Source organism: Dryobates pubescens, chromosome 9, assembly GCF_014839835.1.
Source record: "Dryobates pubescens isolate bDryPub1 chromosome 9, bDryPub1.pri, whole genome shotgun sequence".
NCBI classification, from domain to species: Eukaryota; Metazoa; Chordata; class Aves; order Piciformes; family Picidae; genus Dryobates; species Dryobates pubescens.
This window is the reverse complement of record NC_071620.1, coordinates 27651502-27661279: the sequence shown is the minus strand read 5'-3', so window position 1 is coordinate 27661279 and position 9778 is coordinate 27651502.

Below are 9778 nucleotides of genomic sequence, written 5' to 3'. Positions count from 1 at the left end.
CATCTGCAGTGGCCCTTAAGGGATGTATACCCAAGTTTTCTTGGGAAACACCTCCCTGGGTGCTTCAGCATGTTACCTGATGAAAGACCTGATCTGGTTTTATGGGAAAGGACACAGTCACACATAAGCATCAGCATTTGAAAAGTGACTCAGAGTCAGCTACACACTTCAATGAAATGCATTTAAAGAAAAAAAAATTAAAGAGGAAGAGCTGACATCAAAGTGAGCAACAGAGGAGTCAGAAACTGATGGATTTCACACTTGGTTGATTGTTTCAATTAATTACACAGAAGGAGCTGTGGGTACTAAACTGCTCCCCCCCTGCTCAGCAGTTAGTGAGGCCACAGGGATCAGACATTGCAAAGGATCCAGTTGCACCATACCGTTCCACATCTTGCTCAAGCCCCTCAGGTGAGTGTCTGGGTTTGGTTTCCGTGGCACTGAGCAGTCATGTGCCCAAATTTGTCAGGGACAGGCATGTTTGTGCCTGCTACCAGCCCGCTGCATTTGCCTCCCAGTGGGAGGAAGTCGGGAGGAAGCAGGGAAATGATTTGGTTTGCATTTCACCACTTCCTGCACGATCCAGGTTGCTGGGCACATCCCATGTCTCCTCAGCCCCTCTCTCCTGGGCCCAGGGTGATGGGAAGTGGGAGGGAGTGTTTACACGGCTCGCTGGCCGCTCTGTAGTCGCTATAGCAACCCCCCAGGGTCAGTTTATAGTAGGAGAGGAAGTTCAGCTTTCAGGGAGTTCAGCTTTCCAACAGCAGCATCGAGCATGGCTAAAAAACAAAAGGCCAGGCGGTGGGAGGAAACACATTTAAAGCAGCTTCCGATGTGCAAAACCACCCAAGTTTTCTCAGTCACTAAGAGATGCTGCACTCTTTTGCCCTTGGTCAAAGGGAAAGCAGCTCTGCAAAGAGGGACCCAGCAGTTCTGGAGGACAACAAGCTGACCATGAACCAGCAATGGCCAAGAAGGCAAATAGTATCCCACTGTACTCTGCCCTACTAAGGCTGTGTCTGGATTGCTGTGTTCCAACTCTGGGGTCCCTGGTTCAAGAGAGACAGGGAACGACTGGAGAGAGTCTGTGAAGGTGCTGAAGGCCTGGAGCATCTCTCTAATGAGGAAAGTGTGAGAGACCTGGGGCTGTTTAGCCTGGAAAAGATGCTGATCAGTAGCTAAAGGGTGGAGGGCAAGAGGGTGGGGCCAGACGCTTTTCAGTGGAGCCCAGCGCCAGAACAAGCAGACCCCAAGGAGGACAGGCACTGTGCAGGAGAAGGAAGGACCACAGATAGGAAGGAGTGTGCCAGAGCTGAGGCCTCCAAAATAGTGATGAAAGGAGGGGTAAGATGATGAAAATGAGTTTGGGTGCTTCAGGGGAAGCAGCTGTGAAGGCTGTGGAAATGAGAAAGGTAGCTTTGTGAGGTGAAAGAATTCATCTGGCCATATGAAGATGTTAGATCCACTTAAGAAACAGATATACTGAAGGTGCAATTCATCTCAGCTCAAAGCAGAGGTCAGGTGCATTGAGTTCATTCTGAAAAGGAGAGCTGTGGCAATGATGTCGGAAGACGACATCCTCACATGTAGGTCATATTTGTGTGAGTGAATCCTTTACACGTAATAATCCTCTGCTCTTGGGTGGTAAATGGAAGGGCAGAGTTTTGAGCTGAGGCCTGTGTGTATGTTTGAGGGTGATCTCCTGGGAGATCTTCCTCAGGCATGGGTGTTGCCCAAGGAAACATGAGTAGGCTTCAACGGTGCTTCACTCCTGAAGTCATCAGCAGGGAGGATTTTCCCAAGGAGGATCCACAGGTGGGTTTCCCTTTTGCTGGGAACACCCATCTTGCAGGTTTAACCCCACAAGTTTTGAGTAGAGGATGCATATAGGACCAGCAAGCAAATACTTATTCAGAAATTGTTCAGGAATGACAAGTGAGCCTGCAGAGTTCACCAAAAGAGTTGGTAGCACAGCCTATGGCTGGCAGGGACCCTCACCTTGCCACCGGCCATGGCACAGCATATGCCCTCAGGACTGCTGTGTGACCATGGCAAGCAGGTTTTGGCACCTCTTCAACAGGCTGTGGTTCAGGTCCTGGCTTCAGAAACCCTTTTGCCATTTTCCTCTCCTTGCTCCGTGTGTGATGAGTCAAAGCAGCTCCTGATGTTCTCAGTGTCACCCAAGTCCCACACAGCATGCTGCTAGCCCTGATTACAGGACAGAGCTGCTTGATCTCCTTATGGTGATTAACAATGGCCCTTCAGATGCTTTAATGTCACTAGGAGTCTTCCTACAGGCTCAGCTCATGTCCTGGAGCAGAGAAATGTGCCTCCCACTCCTTTTCTTCTGTTGGTGAGTGAAGGAGGACCTCAGTCCCCTGACCTGGGTTTCATCAGCTCCCTGCCTCTGTCTCACTGTACAGCCCACGTGCAGGACATACGGATGCTGCAATATCAGCTGAACCAGGTCACCTAATATGGAAAAAGAAGAAGGACACACAGGTGACTGAGACACCAGCAATGCACACTAGTGATGGCTCAAAACCTTGGCATGGCCCTTTGGGAAGATTACTTGGGGGTGGGTGGGACAGGGAAGTGGAGGAACTGTCATCAACATTTCTCTGTTACTACTGTATGAAGGAAAATACCCTGAAATAACATGGTTGGGGTTGGCAGCAGTTGTGAGGTGTCTGCCACAGAGGCAAATGTTGATGTGAAGCCCCCAAATCTGGACAGAAATTTAACCCAGCTCTCTAAAAGTTGAATAAAGGTGTGAAAATGTGAGCTTTGGTACCAGATCATCATCTGCTTTGAGGTATGTGTAACAACACAGTATATACTGTTTGTATGTATGAATAGATTTAATGGTCAGATAAGTGGGAAGGATGGTATGAAAAATCCTGCTTTGAAAAAAGAAATGTTATAAAGCAGGCATCTTCATCTTTGTTGCTATTGCTGCTTTGTATGAACACTTAGACCATAAGTGGCCATCACAGAAAGTTAAAATAACTAAGGAGTTAAAAATAGGAAGGATGTTATTTAACATTATAAATGCTTCTTTATCCTCACCTGTGCAGGGGTGTTGCCACTGCACCCACCTCAGAGGACGTTTACTGAAACAGGAAGAAAACATCACAGGGAAAGATGGCAAAAATGGTACTGAAAGGCTAGAGAAATATTCCCTTGTGCTCGGTCCCATTACTTCTGAGGACCAGCCACGCCAGGTGGATTTTGTCACCTCACAGGGTTAAACCGACCCAAGGTACTTAGGGCTCAGCACAGAGCCTGGCATGTTTTCCCGGGTAGCTTTAAGAAGGATAGCCTTCAGGTATCATAATACAGTGCTAGTCACTGCACGATGGTTGGGAAGGTCTCTCTCCAGGCAGCTTAACCCTTACTTGTCTCCTGTTTTACCTTGCGTCAAAAACCCTGGGTATGCAGCACTGCTGCCTTGATCCAGCATGACATTTCTGCCCTCCCAAAAGCATCCAAAGGGAATACAATGCCCACACTTCACCCATGTCACAGGGTCCCTTCATTCTGAAAGCCCTGGCAGGGGATGGGGGGCATATTTCTTTTTTCTGTGAGCTGCTGCTCTCTGGGGGGACACAAACATCTCAGGCCACCCAGTCTGAGCCAGCTTTTGTAACACAATGCACCCGACTGACGAGTCAGATCTTCCAAAAGGCTGGGAGGCCAGCCACCAGCACTCTTGGTGGGGGCAGGCAGAGGATGAAGCCTTGTGAAAGTGCAGCATCCTTAGCTTGTTCAGCTTAGTGTGAAAGGCAGAGCCTCAAAATAAGGCATGTTTGAGACTCCAAGCAGGAGACAGAGAGAATTTGTATTTAACATCTTTGATGCAGGTGTCCAGACACTGCTTCCTCATGATGACAAGGACTGGTGTTTTGTCTTCTGTTCAACACACCATCAAGAGAAATGGAGTCATGGACCATGACAGATATTTATCTGGACTGCAACATCACCTACACTGATAACTAAAATTTTCTGCTTAGTCAAGCCTTCTTTTGACAAAATGCCTGACATGCAGAGAGGTTTTCTTGTGCCATATGTATGATGGATTCAAAATGTTCTTGTCTGCAGAAAGGACTTTTTGTTCATCCTCTGCACCACTCTGGGGGATCCAACTGGTGCCTGGTTCATCCTGCCCCTTGAAACAACCATGTTTCCACCAAGGTGGATAGCAGTCAGGGTTATCCTATATACATCTCTTACAGTCAGAGCAGAGGGGATGCTTTAGCTTTTGTTTCATTTTGCAACTTTCTTTTGAGTCCTTCCCTTTACGTTAGACTTCCCTTTCTGTTTGGGGACAGTTACACTTTCTCACTCTTGGCACACTGTGGGGATATTTAGGCTTCCAGCTTTCTGCAGGGAAGAAGTTTAAAGATTACAAGATGTCCCTGTGGAAACTGCACCTCTTTTCAAACTGGAGGTGGCATCAGTATTCATAGGAGGCAGGGCAGCCCTTACTAAAAGAGAAAAATCCACTACATTTTTGTTCCTCCCTCATGAAGGTGTCCCTTTACCAGCACTCAACAGCTGTTAACTGGGATAATCGCCTGTTATCCTCATGTCGCTAATTCAAATGCTAATGGCTCTCAGTGCATGAGAGGTAATTTCAGCCCTCCAGCACTAGAGGTTCATACTACATGAGGAGGATGATGAAGTAATTAAGTTTCCTTCTGGGATCCTAAAAACATTGGAAAGAAATGCTTCCAGATGAACTGACAGAAAGGAGATCTGAGCAAAGAGGGGGCTGGCAGGAAGGATTTGAATGTTTCAATGCCTCCAAAGGGGTCTGTCCCCACAGTGGTGTGGTGGATAAGACTGAAAGACGGGATTCTATCCAGAGGGGCCTAGACAACCTGCAGAGGTGGGATGAGGAGAATCTAATGAGGTTCAATAAGGCAAAGTGCAAGGTTCTGCACCTAAGTTGAGGCAATCCTCAACATCAATACAGGCTGGGGAATGATGACATTGAGAGCAGCCCTGCAGAAAAGGACTTGGGGGTACTGGTGGACAGGAAGCTGGATATGAGGCAGAAATGCACTCTTGCAGCCTAGAAGGTAAATTGCATCCTGGGCTGCATCAAAAGAAGTGTGGCCAGCAGGTCAAGGGAGATGATTCTGCCACTCTGCTCTGCTGAGACCTTACCTGGAGTACTGTGTTCAGCTATGGAGTCCTCAACACAAGAGAGACATGGCCCTGATGGAGCAGGTCCCAAGAAGGACCATGAAGGTGATCAGAGGGCTGAAGCACCTATCTTATGAAGACAGACTTAAAGAATTGGGGCTATTCAGCCAGGAGAAGAGAAGGCTCTGAGGAGGCCTTATAGCTACATTTCAAGTAATGTACATGAAAGGGATCTACAGGAAGGCTGGGGGAAGACTCTTTAGAAGGACTTAGAGCAATAGGACAAGGACAATGTTTTTAAACTGGAGCAGGGTAGATTTAGGTTGGACATAAGGAAGAAGTTCTTTACAATGAGAGTGGTAAACTACTGGAACAGATTGCCCAGGGTGTGGTCGAGGCTCCATCCCTGGACACATCCTAGATCAGACTTCATGTGGCCCTAGGCCACATGGTTGGAGGTATCCCTGCTCACTGCAGGGGGATTGGACAAGGTGACCTCTGAGGGTCTCTTCCAACCTCATTCAATCTGTGAACCTGACATGAGGCTCAGTAACCCTCCAGCCATGCAAGGCAAAGTGCCAAGCTGCTGGTGCCTCGCAGGGCAAACCCTCTGGCTATCCTTGCCTTAGTGACAGGAAACAGACTGCAGAAGGCAGCAGCAAAACCTTTTAAATGAACACAACTTGATGGAGCAAAACTTGCAACTAGATCCACATTTGTGTATGTGTTTCTCTGTGTACACAATGCAGCTCAAGGCCTTCATTTATGTTTGACACATACAATTTCTGGTGATAATCACAGATTATAGCATCATAGACTGATTAGGGTTGGGAGGCACCTTTCAAGATCATCTAGTCCAACCCCACTACAGTCAGCAGAGACGTCTTCAACTACAACAGGTTACTAACAGCCCCAGACAAGCTGGCCTGAAATGTTTGCAAGGATGGGGCATCTACCACATCTCTGGCAACCTGGGCCACTGTTTCACCACCCTCAGTGCAAAAAATGTCTTCCTTACATCTAGCCAGAATCTCCCTCCTTTAGTTTAAAAGCTTCCTCAGAAGGAAGCACATTTAGCCTGGCTTCATAAAGAAATGAGGCACACTCAGTCATTCCATGCCTGCATAGCACAGGACACAAACACAAGTATAAAGCTTGCACAGCAAGCCTGCTTCTCTTCCCTCCCAGTTGTCTCTGAACTTGAGGCCATTTCCCATGCAGACTAAATTCTGCAGGAAGTTAGTACCCTCAGATCCATGAAGTCCACAGGAAGAAGGACAAACAGAGCAGAACTATGATGACTCCTTATAGAAGAAGGCAACAGTGGAAGCTCAGTCCATGTTTGATATTTAACAGACTATATGAGAGTGGCATTAAGTGACTGGTGCCCACCCAGGCTGCTCCCAGGACCTCCAGCTCAGAGATGATTGTGCATTTACCCATTCCCAGCCAGGATTACCTGGAGAGCTGGCTGCCTACAGCCACAAAGAACTGTCAGCACTTTATACTACAAACCCTCTCAGCCTGAGCTGGAGAGAAAATAGTTTCTGTGCTGTGGGGCAGACACCCAAAAAATCATTCCTGTGTCACAGGCAGGAGGGAAAAGGGGGAAAAATGTCAGGGAGGTTTGATTCATAAAGGAAAATGAGCTGTAAGATAATGTGCCTGGACTGGCTAAGCTGAAGTGGGTGCAAGAAAAGCAGGTGAGGGCCAATGAGCACCAGAAGAGCCCAGGCAGTGGGGAGAGAAAGGCATCAGCCTGCTCAGAGGGAGTGAGAGGCATGGAATGTGCATGTTAAGTAGGAGTGCTGGGATGACATTTAAAAAGGGGAAAATTTAGGCCGAGCAGCAGGAAAAGCTTCCTGACAGTGAGATGCACGCACTGGATCCATCCTGCGGGAACAGCCCTGGAAGCCTCATCACTTGGCATGCAAGAACTGAGCTGGAGGAGAGCTGCAAGTTCTGGAAAAGCCTTATCCTATGCTCACTGAAAGTCAACAGCAAGACTTGGATTAATTACAGGAGGCTTGGCTCCAAGATGAACTCCGCAGCCAGGAATGAGCCTGCTGAGATGAGAGGAACTCCCAGTAGGTGACTTGTGGTGGTGTGTCTCTGACATAAGCACCCCCTTGCCACAGGAGCTGGGGAACAAATAGGTGAGCACAAAATAGGTGGGGAAATAAAAATAATCCCTTCTCCTTTAAGGCAATGCTATCTGTCAGTGAGGAGCTGCTCTGTTCTGGCCAAAGCACAGGCAGGGCTCAGGCTTCTTTTAGTGAGGGCCCCTGGAAAGGGCAGCTGCCAAAAGAAAAGGGAAAAAAAAAAAGGAATTTTCTATAGTCAGGGGAAGGACATGGGTGCGTGGAGAGAGAAATGAGGGAGACAGCAATGGAGTGTGCGTGGGAGAGAGAGGGGATGGATGCACCGAGTCTTTGGATATGCAGCCCAGCAAGACAGGGCTCAGGACCAAGGGAAGGAGGCTGGAGGCAAAAGCCAATGCAGAGAAGCTCCAATGATGATGCTGTTTCCTTCCTATCAAGAAGGACTTGTCCCATGTGGAGACTCTCCATTGTGGCACACAGAGAGCTACAGTGCATAGACCCAGAGCTATGGGCCAAGCTCATGGGTACCCTGCTGTGACCTAATCATGGAATCATAGAATCACCAAGGTTGGAAGAGACCTCAAAGATCATCAAGTCCAACCTGTCACCACAGACCTCATGACTACTAAACCTTGGCACCAAGTGCCACATCCAATCCCCTCTTGAACACCTCCAGGGATGGTGACTCCACCACCTCCCTGGGCAGCCCATTCCAATGGCTAACAACTCTCTCTGTGAAGAACTTTCTCCTCACTTTGAGCCTAAACTCCTCCTGGAGCAGCTTGAGACTGTGTCCTCTTGTTCTGGTGCTGGTTGCCTGGGAGAAGAGACTGACCCCCTCCTGGTTACAACCTCCCTTCAGGTAGTTGTAGACAGCAATAAGGTCTCCCCTGAGCCTCCTCTTCTCCAGGCTAAACAATCCCAGATCCATTAGCCTCTCCTCCCACCTATTCCTGTGGCCTCATTGGAAGCTGGCATCAGGTTGTTACCTCCACAGCATGAAATTGAATTGCTGGAACATGTTGAAAGAAGAGCAACAAGAAGGGTCTGGGGCACAAGTCTTATGAGGGGTGAATGAGGAAATTAGGATTGTTCAGCCTGAAGAAAAGGAGGCTCTGGGAAGACCTTTTTCCTCTCTACAACTCTCTGAAAGGAGGTTGGAACAAGGTGGGAGTCAATTTCTTCTCCCAGGTAACAAGCAATAGGACAAGAGGGAACAGCCTCAAGTTGCACCAGGGGAGGTTTAGGTTGGACATTAACAATTTCTTCTCTAAAAGGGCTGTCAAGCCCTGGAAAAAGTTGCCCAAGGAAGTGGTGGAGTTCCCATCCCTGAAGGGATTTAAAAGCCCTGCAGATGTGGTACTGAGGGACATGGTTTAGTGGTAATCTGGCAGTGGTGGGTTGACAGTTAGACTTGATGATCTTCCAATCCAAACTCTCTTCCAACCAAAACTTTTATACCATTCTAAGATGAATTGAATTTCAGTCTCTGACCCCATGTGGATTCTTTCTACCCTCAACAAAAGCATCTGTGCACCAAGGCTAGCCACACATTCACACAGGAAATAGCCAAGCTTTGCTGGTTTAACAAAACCAAAACAACAACTCTGTGTTGAGATAAAGAGCTGAGATAAAAAGAGTTTAATATAAATGAGACAATATAATGTGCAATTATCTCAGCCAATTGCAGAAAGAGTGTAGCAAAATGCAGAAAGCGGTAGTAGAAGACAGCAAACTAAACTGCAAGCCAGTGGGCTACCTCTGCATCCCTCCCCCTCCCACTGCCATCCCAGCAGAAGAGAGCAACACCCCCAAACCCAGAAACCAAAAGCAGTAACTGGAACAAGAAACCTCTTGTGTTACAATCTGAACTTCAACCCCCGAGATTCTTTGCTCCAGCCAGCACTTTCATTTTGAAGCTGGCATGACTGCTGAGTGGTTTTGAATAACAGCAGCAGATTTCAACTTAACCCACGACACAAGCACAGGCAGTTAAAGCCCTAAGTGGGCTGGGCACACACAGCAGCCTTGGAAGTGCTTGTTGCATGTGCCATCTCTGATTTTCCACTGTATTTCTTTATTTGGCTGCATTCTGCCATCTCCATTCAAACAGAAAACCTGGCAGGGCAGGAAATGACAGCCAACAGAAATGGAGCTAAAGTAGAAAGCCTTTTTTAAGAGTAGGCTACAGTATTTTGCACCTATTTCCAGATCAGGCATTCAAAATCCAGAGAATTCAGAGTTGAAGTTATGCTTTAAATAAATTCAAACCTGTTGAAGTGTAAGTTCAAACCTGTGTTGAAGCATACAAATGGCCTTAATTCTGCCCTGCAGTGACATGTAACCATAGGACTGTGATTAAAATGGTTTAGTACTTGTGCTCCTAGACCCTGATAAAATACAGTATTTCTTTATATCCTTTTGCTTTGCTTCTCCCCCAACAAACCTGTGCCCCAGATATCACCACTAGCACAAATTTTGCTGCCTACCAGGAAAAATGAAAGATATAGCTATAGCTATAGCTA